This window comes from Tamandua tetradactyla, chromosome 1 (assembly GCF_023851605.1).
Source record: "Tamandua tetradactyla isolate mTamTet1 chromosome 1, mTamTet1.pri, whole genome shotgun sequence".
NCBI classification, from domain to species: Eukaryota; Metazoa; Chordata; class Mammalia; order Pilosa; family Myrmecophagidae; genus Tamandua; species Tamandua tetradactyla.
The window spans coordinates 139,419,724-139,431,509 of record NC_135327.1 but is presented as its reverse complement, the minus strand read 5'-3'; the positions used below and the strand labels follow the sequence as shown (position 1 = coordinate 139,431,509).

Genomic DNA, 11,786 nt, shown 5'->3' with positions numbered 1-11,786 from the left:
AGGACTTCTCTAACACTTGGCTATTGCTCTCTTGACAGACATGATGGATAGAACACTGCTGCTTGTAGCTAATAAATCAGATTGAGGTAAGAGTCAAGCAGAGGTAACACCAAGAAAGCCAAGTCAGAAGGTTAGTAATAGCAAAAATCACACATGGGGAGATGATCTGATTACAGTTTCAACCATGCAGTATTGAATAAGGATTATTCTACCTTTATGAAATGGGATTTTGATTAAAACATGGCTTTTCTAGGGTCCATACATCCTTTCAAACCAGCACAACTGTCTACTACTTTCTGTAAGAATCCAAATTAAAACTTGCACAAAATAGCCTAAACTTAAACCATTCTAGATAAAAACCAAATGGGAAATAAAACATTGCACAACATTATTTTTACTATTTATTCTGTGCAAACAATTTCCTAAACACTGTACAATAGAGAAAGTTTCACAAATAATACAAGGTCCTTAGCCTTGGCCATCTGAAGTGACTTCCATTTTATATTTCATCTCTTTAGTTAAGAAGAATTGAAATAAATACACATAAAATTGCCAACTGAAATGCTATCCCAACCCCACACTAATGGGATGGCATTTCTTTTCTGTCTTTGGAATGAACACAGTTAATTGAAGTCAGACCATGCTACAGACAAAGGCTCTCACACTTCTGTAATTCAAAGACTTTACTGTGAGAAGCAGTTGACTTTGTTTCTCCCAATTACTGTTTAGAGAAGTTCTATCATCTATAGTAGTCCTGGTCTGGAGCTTACTGTTTTGGCTCCTGTCTGGGGAAAAATGCCTCATATTAATTTTTGTCCTGGTGGGGGATCCCAGTGTTCCAGTTTGGAACCCTAAGGTTATTGGATCTCAGCCCACTCTAAAATATTCCTGATTTCCCTTCCCCTCATTTTTCCTGGAACAATCCTTGATGTGACTTCTGTGAGCACATTTTTTTCCTATGTCTACCTAGTGCCTAGCTTAATGTTTTTAAACCAAGGAACACCTAATAGAAGAATCATACCAAAAATATAAAATGCATTCATGCAGTATTACTATCAAGATGTAAAAATACCTGGAAGTTCATCTTAGTCAACTCTTTAGCCCAAGCCTCTAGTATGTGCCTGGCATGAAGCAAGTGGAGAAGTAAGTTTTGACCCTACAGGAACTTAACTTAGAGACAGACTGTTGTTTTCTGAATCCCTTTTATAAAAAAAAAAAAAAATCTATATTTTGTACCTTTGGGCTTTGACCATTGTGGAATTGACATTTATTTCTAGAATATTCATTAAACCATGGAAATCATGTTTAACAACCACTGTTTAATTTAACCGAGACAATTAACAGGGAATCAGGACAGAATTAATGACAAAATTGGTCTGAACATATTAATATGCATTAATGTATCACTTTTCCTTTATTTAGTTGTGGGGATGATGGATGACTGATTATAGAAAGATGCCTAACAGATCTGCATTTTTTATTTCTTAATGGAATAAAGTTGGTCAACATAACAGCTTTTGGTTTCATAATTCACTTTACTTTCATTTTACATTATTTTTGTAATAGAGAAGTTGTGGGCTACAGAACAATCATGCATAAAATACAGGATTCTCATATACCATACAGTTGCATTTGTATGGAACATTTGTTGCAATTGTTGAAAGACATTTTTATAATTGTACTATTTACTAGTCCACAGTTTAATATAGGGTTCACTGTTTGTGTTGTGCAGTTCCATGAATTTTTTTTTTTAGATACCATATACACAACCTAAAACTTGCCCTTTTAACCACATTCAAGAATTCAGTGCTGCTAATTATGTTCACAGTGCTGTGCTAACATCACCGCCATACATTACCAAAACAGTTCTGTTGTCCCAAATAGAAACTCTCTCCATTTTAAGTTTTCACTCCCTATTCCCTACCCCCAACTCATCCTCTGGTAATATATTCTAGATTCTGACCCTATGAATTTCCTTATTCTAATTGTTTGATATCAGTGAGATCACACAATCTTTGTCCTTTTGTGTCTGGCTTATTTCACTCAACGTGGTATCTTCAGGTTCATCCATATTGTTGTCTGTTGCACATTGGAAGCAACATAATCATTGCTCTAGCTAATTTTGGACATGAGATATCTAATAAACAATATAAATACTCTGCTCTTAGGAAGTAACAAAATATTTGTGAATTTGTGAAGGAATTTGTGTTAGTCACTAAAATTATTGCTTCCATAGAACATAGAAAGAGACAGAGAAGTTTAATAATTTGTTAATACTTAAGGTGTGGCGTATTTCTCAGGGACTGGAGCCTAGCCAAACTTAAAATTTTTTAATGTTTCTCTCCCTCTCTAGGTTCACTCTCTGCCCCCCATATCTGTAACCTAGCTCACTGTTCCCCCCTTCCCCCTCTTGTCGTAGACCGCCCATTTCCATAGCCCACCACAAAACAACAGGCCTTCCTGTTATTCTCTATACTTCCCTATCCCCGAAACATACCCTTCTGCCTAGCAACTGCCGCTAAGCTTGTGTGAGTGGCTGCCTCCTCTTGACGTGTGAGCCCTTAACCCCGCCTCTCCCCCTGAGTGTACTTAAGCCCAGAGCTCCCTCAGCCCCGGGTCTTCGCGGGGTCGTCATGCAGCCTGCACGTTGTCCCATGTCCCACCTCTCGGGTTCCCCGGGTGACCCATCCCGGCTGTAACAATAAACGCTTGAACCCACATTTGGCCTGTGTGAGGACATCATTCGCGTGACCGCCGGCAGGGGATAGGCGCCGGCTTCAGCTTACCCAGGTTAATTCCCTGCGAGCTCGCCCCAAACCCACCCAGTGTACCGGTCGCGCGGCCCGGCTGAAACTATCAGCGGCATTAAGGAACAAATTTTAAATTGGAAAGAAAATCTAAATCTGGTCTATTACATAGGAATTGGTATAACTGAAACACAAAGTTGTCATTGCATGGGATAAAATGCCTTTCAGTAAAGTAAGCTTTATTGTCAAGCTCCAGATACATAAAATTGGAATATGATGTATGCTAACATGTCTTTGAGGTAAGCCTTAGTGAAGAGGAGTACAACATCTAAGGAAACATTAAACAAAACTTAGTAAAATTAACCAACCAAGTTTTCTTTGCACATGTTCTAGTACCCATTCAGTGAGCCTTTGTGCATTAACAAATTATTACATCTCTCTATATTCTGGGGCAACCGTAGATTTTAGTTAGTGGCTGACCCCAACTGCCTCACAAGGCCACATATATTTATATATGTTTTGAAACATAAGGTTTACATTTTTTATTACCTCATGCACAAAGTGACCTATTGATTATGTTGTATAGGAAGTGAATTATGAAAAAGGGGTGAGTTATGTTGATCAACTTCATTCCACTAAGAAGGCCACATTTAGTAAGATACCATCTGTTGCTCTTTTATATAAGAAAATATATTGTGCTATTTCAATGCCACTATCAAAGCAATCGAAATGATCAGGGAAATGAGAAGAAATGACTGGAGTGAGGCAGCTAGATTTTATTTTCAACATTGTCTGTTTCTGCAAGACTTAATTGATGGCAAGCTTCCTTCTCTGTAAAATGGAGTTAATGATTTATATGTCTAAAAGGGCTGTTGCGGAGTTTAAATGAGATAATATATGTAACACTCTTGGTATATGGCAATTATTCATTAATGCCAGCTATTAATATTAAAAATAATAGCATAAAAGTAATGTTGAAATAGAGAATAGGAATATACAGAAATAAACTCTGAGAATTTTATTTATGATTAGATGTATTTGTTAGGAAATTTTAATGTTATTTTCTTCGATAGTGGACTCTAGAAAAGAACTGTTAGAAGTAAATGTATTTGCAACATAATAATAAGTGATTATTTATGCAGCACTTTAAATATATGAATTCATTCAATCCTTATAACAACTCTGCAAAGAAGATTAATCTTTATTTCTATTTACAGGTGAGGAAACAGAGGCACTCAGAGATTAGAGGTTCAGTAACTCGCTCAGGTTAAATCATCCAGTGAATGGCACAACCAGGATCTGAACGCAAGTAGTATGGCTCCAGAGAGGCCCATGTTCTCACCCACTACCCTAGGTTTCCTCTCAGAGATATATAGACATTATTAACATCATAAACTAGGCTTGGAACTGATTGCCTCTTTATCCTTTTAAATGCTGCATCACCATTTTTGCTGCTATAATGAATATACTCAAGTGACAAAATTTAGTTCCTCAAGCTACATTAATATCTTAAGATTGCTACCTCACACTGAGTTAAAAAGATTACTAGTCATTTATTTGCTAGATTTATGTCTATGAATTTATATACATATACCATGTGCAGCATTAAAACATCCTCTGAATTAGAGGATAACCATTTTCAAGACAAGACAAATATAGTCATCAAAGGTTGCCTAAATTAGGAGCAGCCTATAATATTTACTAGATCAAGCCATAATCTATCTTCCCCATGGCAATAAGGCAGTCAATTACTGCCTTTTAAGTAAGAAGAAAACTTTTCTTTGAAAGACTGCCCATCACCCTTGAAGCAAGAAAGTATTTAACAAGTTTAAGATAGCTTTGACCATTCTGTAGGGACTACTACATTTCTAAGAATGGCAGGTAACATGTGGGCTGAATGGTACTAACAAATGGTAACTGCAATAGCATTCCACTTAATGTGATGTTCTAAAGCCCAAAGGAATGTTGGGAGGGTACTCAAGCATTTTTCTAAGCACGAATTCATTAAGTTATACAATAATGCCAAGTGCATCTTCCTAAACATATGCTGTTGTTCTTGTTCTCAATTTCTGCTTATGATAGTTACAATAGAACTGACTCTTGGCATCTGCTAGGAAAGGAAGGCAGGAAGCATGATAAATCCCAGGAACACTGGTGGTTGCTGATGAGTCCCTGCCCCATGCGCGCTGGTAGTGTAGTATAGGGAGATGTCACTAGCTGAAGAATCACAAGGATGCAGCTACATCTTCAGCTTTGTTGAAGTGTGGTTCGAACAAATCACTGCATCTCTCTAGGTCTAGATTTCTTTGTCTCTTAAATGTGAATATTAATTTTTACTAAATCTTGAAGTGCTTATTAGGATAAAATTTGACAACTGTGAAAATGCTTTAGAAAATAAATCTGTTTCGTAAACAACAAATAATCACCAAAGCAACTGAGGCACAAGTTCACAGAGCTTGTAACAGGCACTTGTTTAGGTGTCTCTGGATTGCCACTATCTGATCCTAATACTAGCTATTTCTCCACTAACTTGTAAGTTTCTTGGTTGGGGCCAAGGGCTACATGTTCTACTTCTTAAGACCATCACACTCAATACATTAGGACAATGGCATGTATCTGGGTGTTTTTTAAATGGTATACAAGTACTTGCCTCTGATCACCTACAAGTTTATAACATTCTCTGATACTAGCTATGTCCATCTCCTTTTATAATCACATCTGGTAATATACATTTCAATCTCAGATTTATTCAGGAAATGCTATATGTTTTCTTCCACTTACAACCTTCCTCAAGTCGATCCACATTTACAACAAGTTTTTGTTTGTTTTTCTCTCTCTGGCATGACACACCTCTTCACTCCTTTAAAACTCAGCACTAAAGTACATTTTCTAAAATAAGTTCTTCCAAATTAATCCAGATGCATTTACCATGTCACACTTTTTCATTGTTCACAATGATGTACAAAACATACATTCACATAACATGTACACACTTACTTATTCCCTTATATAATCATATTTGAATGCAATGGTTTCCTTTTGGGGATCCCAAAACAAGACCCCTTTAAAATTCCTCACTCCAAACAAACTGGATAATAGAAAACTCTATGTCAGCAGCCAACTAAATGAAAGATCCTAGAAGTGGGAGGGAAGAAGGGAGAGAAGGAAGTGAGTGAAGGCAGATGTTAAATGAGCTCTTAACAAAGGTATACATATATATAAAGTGAACTAGTGATGAAGCAGATAGAATCTCCTCTAACTCAATGCTTTGGCTTTCCATTATCCTCTGAGTCGCTCTCATCACCAGGGAACAGCTTCTGGCATGTTGGGTTACACACCCTACCTCCCAATGATGGTGGCATCAACGAATGTGCTTCAGTGCTTTCTAGTTTACAAAGGTTTTCTCAGATACTGCCCCATCAATGATATTATATGAGATAAACTAATTGGAATGCTATCCCATTTAGGGGAAAGCCCCACAAACTTCTCACATATCTATTTAGTTATAAATTGGGTTGTAAAGGCAACTGTTGACTTTATGGTATCAGGCATCTGGTGGCCAAACAGGAATTGTGAGTTGTGTGAAGATGACAAAAAAGAAATGTGTGATGGTATATCATTTAAAAAGATGGAATTATCATTCAGTTATGGTCCCAAGCTGAGTTACAGATAGGATAGAAAAGTAATTTCAAAATTATGCTGGGAAGAAAGAGCCAATATGACATAGCTTCAGAACTAAGATTATAATCAAATTAAACATTAACAGTGATTGAAGATTTACAAGTCTCTGCTGTTGAAAAAAAGGTAAAAGGGAGCACACATTCAAAATTTGTAGTGAGATCTCTAAATTTTAAGGAAGCCTCAAGTGAGCTTCCATTTCCATGAGATAAAATTCCTGGTACAAAATAAATTCCGTTCTAAGTGGAATCTGAATGGCAAGTGGACAAATAAGACTATTAAGGGGAATAAAAATGCAGGAGAATTTTATCAGAAAACACAATATTTGTAAAATTTATTATGTTTAAAATGTGTTCACACAAACAAAGGAAACTTGATTCCAAGGAAAATACACTTATGCTGGTATTCTTTTTTAAAACTCAAGCTACTGCTACTGGGATACTGAGAGTAAAATTTAAAATACCATGAAGTTTAAGATGTTCATGGTACTTCAAGGTATGTGGTCATCTATCCCTTTCTTTGGTCATAACCCTTGAGTATTTGAGGGTCAATCCATGTTCTTTCAATATTCCAAGTTAATATTTGTACCTTTTTGAGTTCGGTTCTGATGTTCAAAGTTCTTGGAAGACCCAAGAATACATCTATCTGAATCTTGAGAGTTTTATGGTAACAATGAATTCAGTAACCAGAGTGGAAAAAAGAACAATAGCAACAACTGGCAATGTTCCCAAGAAAAAGATCAAATAGAGTGAGAGAATGCAGAATCTTAAACTTAAGGACACACATTATGTCAAATATAGAAAGTAAGAAGTGAAAGAATAGCTAGGCAGTACATTATTGTGAAAGGGGAAATCCATTTGGAAACAGATATTTTTAAGAGAATAGACTTCATAAAGTATAATAAATATTTCCTTCCATGAAATGTTTCATAAAGGAAAACACAGACTATAAATTAGAAGAACACATGTAAGAATAAGAGTTCAGTAATGGGTAGGTAAGATTTTGCAAGTCTTTTAAAGAAGGACTTGACAGGCAGGATAATATAATAAATACAAATCTGGTTGGAGTAAGAGAAGAGGATGGAACAATTTAAAATTACCTAAGCAAAATCACATAATAGAGACAAAATGAAATGAAGTAATACGTAAGTGTATTTATGCTAGAAGTCAGAATTGAGCAGAACTGAAAAGAAAAACTGCAAGTCATCATAATATAGGTAGAAACTAAAGCTGTGGGAAACAAACCAGAGAGAAAAGGGTAAGGAGAAAAGAGAAGGTCAACAAATAAGGTAACCCAGGGGAACCTGACTATTTAAGAGTGACTTTAGATCCAATTCATCCTTAAAATTCTGCTCAAATTCCACCTCTTTCATCAAGCCTTCCTCAAACATTTCTGTTCTCAATTAGTGTTTTTTTTTTTTCTTCCTTGTTGTCTCCTGGATGTTTTCTCACACCATTATTAAATTCTCATTAGTATGGGCAGGTTAGTACTTGATCTTCTCAACTGTATTGCTCTTTGAAAACTGGGTCCAGGTGCTATATTTATTTGCATTTTTCATGATTTATAGCTCAGTTCTAGAGGCTGAGTGGGTACCCAATAAGTATTTGTCATGTAGATAAATAGATCAACTTGCTTTGTTTGCAGGTAGACACATGAGCATTGAGAGGAGTAAAATGACATAGTACATAAGCATCGAGTACAAGGATCGGAAGGAAGAGAAAGCCCTCATTTTCGGAGCTTTGAAGCATTGGTAGAGTCGGTAGAACAGTCTAAAGCGGATTAAAGAAATAGGGGAGAAAGGACATAAGTTAGAACAAATCGAAAAGATAACATTAAAGTGATTAAGGCATTTTTTATGAAAACAAATATTGGGAAATCAACATAAAATGTCAAGATTTAGTTTTATGGGTCAAAAACAGAATAATATAAGGTATTACTTGTAAGAAGCTCAGGGACAAACTCAGCCAATAAAGGTTTACGTTGAGTTTGCACTGTTGATTTCAAATTGAGGCTTTGGAAATATTGGTTCTAAATCCATTTGGATTAAGTTATATAGTTTTGCCATAAAAATACCATATAATATTTATCCTTTTTTTTCTCAAGGCAATATTTTTAAGCTAAAAGAGCTTCCACAAAGAGAAGATAAAACCTCAACTCTTTGGAATAAAATTCTTTGAATGGGCATATAATGGTAGGCTAGATAGACCCTTAACTAAAGCTGTGTGTGTGGTGGCCTCCCAGAACAGATATTACCAGATACTGGAAGATGCTGGTGGTTAGACCATATGTACTGGATCATATCCTATGTGCTCATTTTCCACCATGAAAAGTAATAAATAGCTTACTTTTTTACAGTCATTAGCTTTGAAAAACAGTTTTGTGCTACACAGTATTTATGAAACCTTAAAATTATATGTAATGGGAGGGAAATCTGATCATCTCACCTCAGCAACTGAAATTAAGCCATCTTTTTTTTTAACCACAAGCTGTAGTTAATGTTCAATGAACTGATTTGGGGTTGAGGATCTGGATCTGTTTCTTCCATTTCTGAGAACTCATCTGTGATATGCAGATGAGTGCTTCACCTTTCTGTTTTGCTTTGGGCAGTGGTAAACAAACCTAACCACTGAGGGACACTTAATGCCATGCCTGGCAGTGTGATTGACAGGGACCCATGTTTGGCTCTTAGAGAGGTTGTTCCAACATTATGTAGAGAACACTTTTTTTTTTTTTTTTTTTTTTTTTAAAGGAAAGACAGAGAGAAGGAAGGAAGGAAGGAAGAAAGGGAAACATTTTTAAACATTTTCTTGTTTTATTGTATTCTGTTTCTCCGTTTTTTGTTACATGGGCTGGGGCCGGGAATCGAACCGAGGTCCTCCGGCATAGCAGGCAAGCACTTTGCCCGCTGAGCCACCGCGGCCCGCCCAGAGAACACTTTTTGAAATTGTGATGTCAGTTGGAAGGCAGAATTTGAGAGTGATGAACTTGAATATTTAGGTGAGGAGATTTCTAAGCTAAATGTGGAAAGTACAGCCTGGTTTCTCCTTGCACCTATAGAAAAATGCAAGAAGAAAGGGATAATTTGAGAACCGAACTCCTGGGCACAAAGAAACCAGAAATTGCTGCTTTGGAAAAGTTTTGAGCTTCTGGAAATTGCATCCCCAGAGTACATTGTACCATATGAGAGTTCAAACTAATATGCAACTGGTTAGCAATTTCAGTGGAAGTCAGGATTGAAATGCAGTTATCCAGAAAGAATCTGCAGAAAGTTCTTATCTCTGATGGTTTGGGCCCCTGTGAACTACATGTAAAACCAACAAGTTTTATGTATAATTTGTATAAACAGAACCACTTCCAGCTTGGACTAAAAGGGACAGAATAAGGACAAATTGAAGGAAAAAACACTTCAAGGGTAGAACCATGGATGCTGAGGCCTGGACCAAAGACATCTCCTCAGGCCAAAAGAGTAGCCTGACCTAAATGTCTGGGAAGGGTGAGTCTGTCCCAGTACTTAAAAAGAGTAGACTTTCTGTCCTGTTGTTTCAGGAAGAGTGCTGCCACCCTAGCACTCAGAGAAGGCAGAGCCTGCACCCAGGCATTTGTAGACAGCCTGGCTGCTATCACTATGCTGGGAGAAAGTGGGGCCTTCACCTGAGCTACTGGCCTTCACCCAGTTGCATGGCTGCTGGGCAAGCACTCAGAAGTGGTAGGGCTGCCACTCCAGCAGGCCAGAAGGACAAAACATTATTATGTAGATGACTCTCAGCCTTAAAATCTAATGGAGTAAACCCTGCTGAGTTTCAGAATTGTTTGGGAAGAATAACCCTATTATCCTTCCCAATTTCTCCCTATGGGAATGGGAATGTTCATGCTATGCCTGAACCTCCGTTATAAACAGGAAGGAGGTAACTTGTTCTTCAGGTTTCACAAGTCCACAGATTGAGGGGCATTATGCCCCAGGATAGACCACACCAATAACTAACTGTAATGAGGTTTATATTAAGCATAGTTTCTGAAATGACATAAAGCATTTGGGATATAGTAATGGAACAAATGTATTTTACTTTTAGGAAGAACATGTCCTTTTGGTGTCCAGAGGGTACAGTGTGGTGGTTTGAAACTGTTATGTACCCCAGGAAAACATGTCCTTAAATCTAATGCATTCCTATAGGTTTGAACCCATTGTAAGTAGGACCTCTTGATGAGGTGAATGGTATATGGGACTTCCCTATACATTTCTTTGCAACTTCTTGTCTATCAATACTTATTTCAAAATAAATTTTAAAAAAATCATTTGGAAAAAATGTGTAGAACAAACAGATTTAATAATGTCATTATTACTTTTAAACTTGTGTGTGTTAAGAAGAAAGCATAAGACGTAATTCATTCTTAAACAAAAAGGTCACTTGAGTCATCATGAAGTAAGGTAGAACAAGAATTTTGTACTACTTTATAGCTACAGTACACATTAAAAGAAGGGAAAAGTACATAAAAAATTAGTGCAGGAATGATAATCAAATATTTAACAACTTTTATGGTTTGAACACCAGCCAATCAGAATAGACCCTCTGACCACTGCAAATAGATCCTGGCCATAAACAACTTAAAATTTGTTTATCTCTCCTATATAATTTCTTTTTAATTTTATTATTTCCTCCCTCAAAGTCTTATATTCCTGGATGTCAGTATTTCTGAGCAGTCCTAAAAGGAAAACACTGGAATGGAAGCTATATTATTGGATGAAGCATACCTCAAAATGTTGCTCTAGAAAAACATGACTAATATGAATAATTACCAGTTTACTGAACAAAAACTGCTTCTACTGAGATATTTGATACTTCCTCATTTTTACCAAGAAATATGAGTATAGAAACAAAATAACATTCAAATTAGTTTGTTCGTAATATTTGAAGATAGGTGCTCAATATTTGCATATAAATGAATCTTTTCAATTTAGAAATTTTAGGACTTGAATAGTTAATGTTATTAGAGTTTAGTTTTATGAGTTCTTCCCAGTGGAAAAATTTCAAATTGCATTATAAACATAATCTTAGTAGGTTTATCAGATTAGAAAACAAACATATTTAAAGATGTAATTAACTTGGTCATATTTAACCTGTTTGAGAAATTAGAATCACTAAATATTACAAGCTCGGTGAGAAAGCAGGACACAGCCTATGCTTAAGAGGAAGCATATGATGTAGTCTCGAAAGTGCAACTGAACCATGAAAATAAAAATATGCATTTTCTAATCTGTCCGGTCTACAAAACTCACTTAAGAAACAACCTGAAACTAATTAGTGTTTTCTCCCACTTAAGAGACAACCTGAAAACTCATTAGTGCTTTCTCCCATTTAGAAA

The 11,786-nt window shown here is 36.3% G+C and overlaps 1 protein-coding gene and 1 long non-coding RNA gene across 7 annotated transcripts in view; one reads left to right on the top strand and one right to left on the bottom strand.

The window, feature by feature from the left end:
- Positions 1-220, top strand: part of LOC143677680 (uncharacterized) — a 34,010-nt gene extending 33,790 nt beyond the window's left edge. Inside the window, exon 4 of the long non-coding RNA XR_013172844.1 lies at positions 39-220. This is a non-coding gene — a long non-coding RNA (uncharacterized LOC143677680). The remainder of the gene's footprint in view (positions 1-38) is intronic.
- The window catches only part of MAGI2 (membrane associated guanylate kinase, WW and PDZ domain containing 2), a 1,430,555-nt gene that overhangs the window by 423,395 nt on the left and 995,374 nt on the right, over positions 1-11,786 (bottom strand). The gene's annotated exons all lie outside the window — the stretch shown is intronic.